This window comes from Scyliorhinus canicula, chromosome 18 (genome assembly GCF_902713615.1).
Source record: "Scyliorhinus canicula chromosome 18, sScyCan1.1, whole genome shotgun sequence".
NCBI lineage: Eukaryota > Metazoa > Chordata > Chondrichthyes > Carcharhiniformes > Scyliorhinidae > Scyliorhinus > Scyliorhinus canicula.
In genome coordinates, this window is record NC_052163.1 from 118,046,637 (window position 1) to 118,052,340 (window position 5,704).

Consider the following 5,704-nt stretch of genomic DNA (forward strand, 5'->3'; position numbering starts at 1 on the left):
ACACCACCACCAGGCTATTAGTGTACATCCCCAGGGCAAATGGGAGTGGGGCTGTTAACATGGCTTTCAGATGCTACTCCATGCAGGGGCTCTCCTCCAGCTGTGCCCACTCCGACCGCCCCCCCTCTGGGCACCCACTTCAACCCCCCCCCCCCCCCCCTCTGCCCACCATTGCCTCACCTTCTTTACCCTGAGTATTGCAGTAAATGTGGAAGCACGAGGCCCCCCCTACTCACCTTGTCCTCTGCAACAATGCCCGCCTCACCCACGGTGTCTGATCAGCTCAGACAAACTCGGAGATTAGTTCATCCAGCCTCCACAAAAAGTCTTTGGGAAAAAAACTCAGAGAGATTGAAAAATAAACAGGAACCTGGGCAAGGGGAGAATTAATCTGAAGTATCGAGGGGGAGAAAGAAATGGAGATGTGAAAATAAATTGGACAGCTTTCTCCAAGAGTTGGCAGTACAGGCCAAAAGGCTACCTTAGCACTGAACGGATCTGCGATTCCATGAACTATAACTCACTCATATCATAGAATTTACAGTGCAGAAGGAGGCCATTCGGCCCATCGATTCTACACCGGCCCCTAAAAGTACACCCTACTTAACACGCCTCCACCCCATTCCCATAACCCAGCAACTGCACCTAATCATTTTGGACCTTTATGAGTGGCACGGTGGCACGGTAGCACGGTGGTTAGCACTGTTGCTTCACAACTCCAGGGTCCCAGGTTCGATTCCCGGCTTGGGGTCACTGTCTGTGCGGAGTCTGCATGTTCTCCCCGTGTCTGCGTGAGTTTCCTCCGGTTGCTCCGGTTTCCTCCCACAGTCCAAAGATGTGCAGGTTAGGTGGATTGGCCATGATAAATTGCCCTTAGTGTCCAAAAAGGTTAGGTGAGGTTACGGTGGGGTTACGGTGAAGGTGTGGGCTTAAGTAGGGTGCTCTAAGGGCAGCACGGTGGCACAATGGTTAGCACTGGGACTGCAGTGCTGAGGACCCGGGTTTGAATCCCGGCTCTGGGTCACTGTGCGTGTGGAGTTCGCACATTCTCCCCGTGTCTGCGTGGATTTCACCCCCACAACCCAAAAAGATGCGCAGGGTAGATGGGCTGGCCAAGCTAATTTGCCCCTTAATTGGAAAAAACAATCAAAAAGTAAGGTGCTCTTTCCAAGGGCCGATGCAGCATCGATGGGCCAAATGGCCTCCTTCTGCACTGTAAATTCTATGGTTCTATGGCACCAAGGTGAAATTTAGCGTGGCCAATCCACCTAGCCTGCACATCGATTCAAAAGAAACCTGTTTCACTTTAACCTGGTTTTGTAAGAATTCTCACTCTGCGTGTCTTTGGACTGTGGGAGGAAACCGGAGCACCCGGAGGAAACCCACGCAGACACGGGGAGAACGTGCAGACTCCGCATAGACAGACCCAGCCGGGAATCGAACCTGGGACAATGGAGCTCTGAAGCAACTGTGCTAACCACTGTGCCACCGTGCTGCCCAATTGTCAAAAGACACTAAAATACCACTAAACATTTAGACCATCGCTAAATATTTAGGAGGGTACTTAACCATTGTATAAGTACAGCTTTTGCATTTTATTTGAGATTCCATGGCCAGGCCTCCAGTGATGCAAAGAGACCAAAATTCAAATTCCATTCCAGATAACTCTATGCTCAGCAACTCCGAACAAACCTCTTCCCCATGAGGACTTTGCTGCCCCTGACCACACTGATAATAGTTTGCTTGTGTCATGGGGCTGACTTCAACATAACTTTTACAATGAGAATCAGGGGCAGGTGTTGATTCCGGGTCCCTGGGGAAGTTAGGCAGCAGTGCTAACCACTGTGCCACCCTTCCTTTACAGAATGCCTAAAGGTCTGTGTGCGTGCGTGCAAAGAGCACACAGGGCTGGAAACTGAGAGGAGGTACAAATGCAGGCATTAAAAAACTTTCCAACACGGTAAGATCTGTTCAGTTTGTAATGTTTCCAAATGTTGTCTGCTGTGGTATTGCTTTCTTACCAAATCCCAATTCCCCTGTAGCATTTTGAACAAGTCAAAATGCTTTGACGATTTTATTTCCCACACCAGAAATAGCAGAGCTTTGCTTGGAAGAAGCCACTTTGTGTTATATTGGTTTAATATTTTTTGTCGTTGGAGCACTATAGCAGTCTGAAGGGTATCATTGCTTCTCTGCAAACAAACCAAGTGAATTTATTCCGCAATCTACTTTCAAAAGGAGATTGGTAAACCCCTTCATTTGTCAATGTTTGTTCAGAGGGGGAGGGGAAGTGACCCTGGTGGGCAATCAGAGTCATCAGGAGACCAAGCACATCAGAATCAGCTCTGGCTCCGAAATTAACAGCACAGCATTAGGTTCAAATCCATTGGCTGTCACCTCCTTCCTCTTCATGGCAAGATTTAACTTTTTCATAGTCCTGCTTTCCTGCCCATTCTCCTGCACCTCTCAAGTGAATCCAGCCAATAATTTTCATGTTCCAGTCCAGAGTGTTCTTTTATACAAATGTTTCTGATTAGATTTTTGAACAAAGTATATGTACAGTTATGTACACAGAAAAATATATATAGACCATAGAATTTACAGTGCAGAAGGAGGCCATTCGGCCCATCGAGTCTGCACCGGCTCTTGTAAAGAGCACCCTACCCAAGGTCAACACCTCCACCCTATCCCCATAACCCAGTAACCCCCACCCAACACTAAGAGCAATTTTGGACATTAAGGGCAATTTATCATGGCCAATCCACCTAACCTGCACATCTTTGGACTGTGGGAGGAAACGGGAGCACCCGGAGGAAACCCACGCACACAAGGGGAGGATGTGCAGACTCCGAAGAGAAGAAAATACAGAAAAAAAGAACTGGTAGGGTATTTTCACTAGCTCAACAACAGCAACTCCGTACAATTGGCAATATTATTTTTAAACACATAAGTAGGCACCTGTTTGCTGGGGGGGACGGGACTGGGGAGGTACATATACATTTGGGTGCCGGAGAAACAGTTACATTGGTTATGTCCAACACAGAGAGGACAATGGATCTGGTGTTGGTTTTGTCACTTGCTTCTCCCGGACGGTTTGTCATCTCGCGATCACCTCCACTTCGGCCGTTTGTCCCGTCTTTCGCCCATATTTTCCTTGCTCTCTGTTCCTGTATTTGCCAAGTTTGTTATCGTTTCCCGTGCTCTCCTTCCTTGCCTCCCCCCACCTCCCTGTCTCCTCCCTCTTCTCCCCCCCCTTCACTCCCCCCACTCCTGCCTCCTTCCCCCTCCCCTTCTCCTGTGGTTCGCCTTACTTTTCTCTTAGGTTTAGCTGTCCCCCCCCCCCCCCCCCCCCCCCCGACCCGCCCCGGTCTATCCCTCCCTCTCATGCCCGGGTTACTTTCCCCTGATTCTTGGCTACCTGGCTATTCTTCTGCTTGTTCATTGGCCACAAACAGGTCCCAGAACAATTGGGTGAATGGCTCCCACGTTCTGTGGAAGCCGTCGTCTGCCCCTTGGATGGAGAATTTGATTTTCTTCATTCGGAGAGATTCTGAGAGGTCAACTTTGGGAGGTGCTGCTGACCGCCAGCCGAACAGGATCCTACGGTCGGCAATCAGGGAGGCAAAGGCAAGGGCGTCCGCCCTCCTCCCCAGGAATAGATCTGGATAGTCTGATACCCTGAAGACCGTCACTTTCGGGCATGGCTCCACCCTCAACCCCATCACTTTGGACATTGCTTCGAAGAAAGCTGTCCAGTACCCCGCAAGTCTAGGGCAAGACCAGAACATGTGGGTGTGGTTGGCTGGGCCTCCTTGGCACCGTTCACATCTGTCTTCCACCTCCGGGAAGAACCTACTCATACGGTTTCTCGTTAAGTGGGCTCTATGTACCACTTTTAGTTGCGTCAGGCTGAGCCTTGCTCACGTGGAGGAGGAGTTGACCCTATGCAGTGCTTCACTCCAGAGTCCCCACCCTATCTCAATCCCCAGGTCGTCCTCCCATTTCTTGTTGCGTCAGTACGGTGTTGGCCCTTTCTACCAGTCGGTCATACATGTCACTACAGTTTCCTTTATCTAGGATGCTTGTGACCAGTAATGTCTGTCGTGACGGTTGTGGATATGTCCTTGTCTCCTTTTGTAGGAAGTTTTTGAGTTGCAGGTACCTTAGCTCGTTCCCCCTGGCTAGCTTCCTGTCAGTTCATCCAGTGTTGCGATCCTGCCATCCGTATATAGGACCCTGACTGTCAGTGTCCCTCCACCCTGTCCTCACTTTTTAAAGGTGGTGTCAGTCAGTGCTGCTGTGAACCTATGGTTGTTGCAGATGGGAGCTTTGTCCAACATTTTGGTCAGGCCAAATTGCTGCCGCAGTTAGTTCCAGGATTGGAGGGTGGCTATCACCACCGGGCTGCTGGAGTGTTTTTTGGGTGGGGATGGGAGTGCCGCCGTGGCGAGGTCCCAGAAGGAGGTCCCCTTGCAGGAGGCCTCTTCCGCGCGCACCCACTCGGCTTCTGGCTCCTTGATCTATCCCCTTACTCACTCGGCTGTCGTCGTCCAGCGGTAGAATTGTAGGTTTGGGAGATTTTGTCTTTTGTAGGACCTTCTTTGGGATCCTAGCATTCTTCGCCCCGCCCGCACACGAAACGCCATGATTAGTTTGTCTAGTGCTTTGTAAAAGGCCTTGGGGATGTAGATCGGAATGGATCTAAACAGGAAGAGGAACCTGGGCAGTATGTTCATTTTGATTGCCTGGACTCTCCCCGCGAGAGAGAGTGGGAATGTGTTCCATCTTTGCAGGTCCTTTTTTACTTCCTCCGTCAGACTGGTGTGGATCCCTTTCCAGTCATGGGCTATTTGGATCCCCAGGTAGAGGGCTCGTCCCTGGCCCCTTCCTCCCTCTGCTTTGGCTCCATTCTGGCATTCTCTTCCCCCCCCCCAACATTTAAAAAAAAAAAAAACTTTTTTCCCCAAAAATGTTTTTTAAAAATTCTCTTCAAAAGTTCTTTCAAAAAGTTTTTTTTTTTTTATTAATAAAAAGGGGTAGATCTTTTTTTTTTCCTTACCCACAAACCGGGTCAGTAGGGTAGAGAGCGAGAGCGATCCCTGCTTTGGTCCAGGCCGCTGCTCGTTTTGCCCCGCGCTAGGCGGCCCTGGTCCAGAGCTGAGCATCATAACAGAAAGGATGGTTTTGATGAGTTACACATTCAAGTCTCTTGTGACAATTGTGTTTCTACCACCTGTACTGCATGTTAGTGTGTAGGGGAATTACTCGGAATACTCACTCAATGGTTCCAAAGTAACAGGAATGGCCCTTCATCCCACTGTATGAACCTGGAGCATCATTCATCTGTGTTTCAACTCCATCTACATCACCTCACCTCAATATCCATATCCAACAGACATCCGTCACACAGACTGAATAGAACCTGTGCAGCTGGAATCTCTTCAGAAGGTTCTGTTTAAACACAATAACCCTTGTTTGACACAGAATTGGCTCTTTGTAGTTCCGGCTTCTCCTCTCGAGACTGGAACTTAACCCATGCATTCCAATTCCCCTAATGTACTGCAGCGATTGGTGGTTTGGTTGCAATCAGCTGTGTGAGTGAAGTGGAGAGAGCTCTCAATTATTCAAATATTCTATTAACTAACCCATTATCAGTTTTAAATCCAATGTTTAAAAATCCACTAAATCATCGTCACTATTCCAA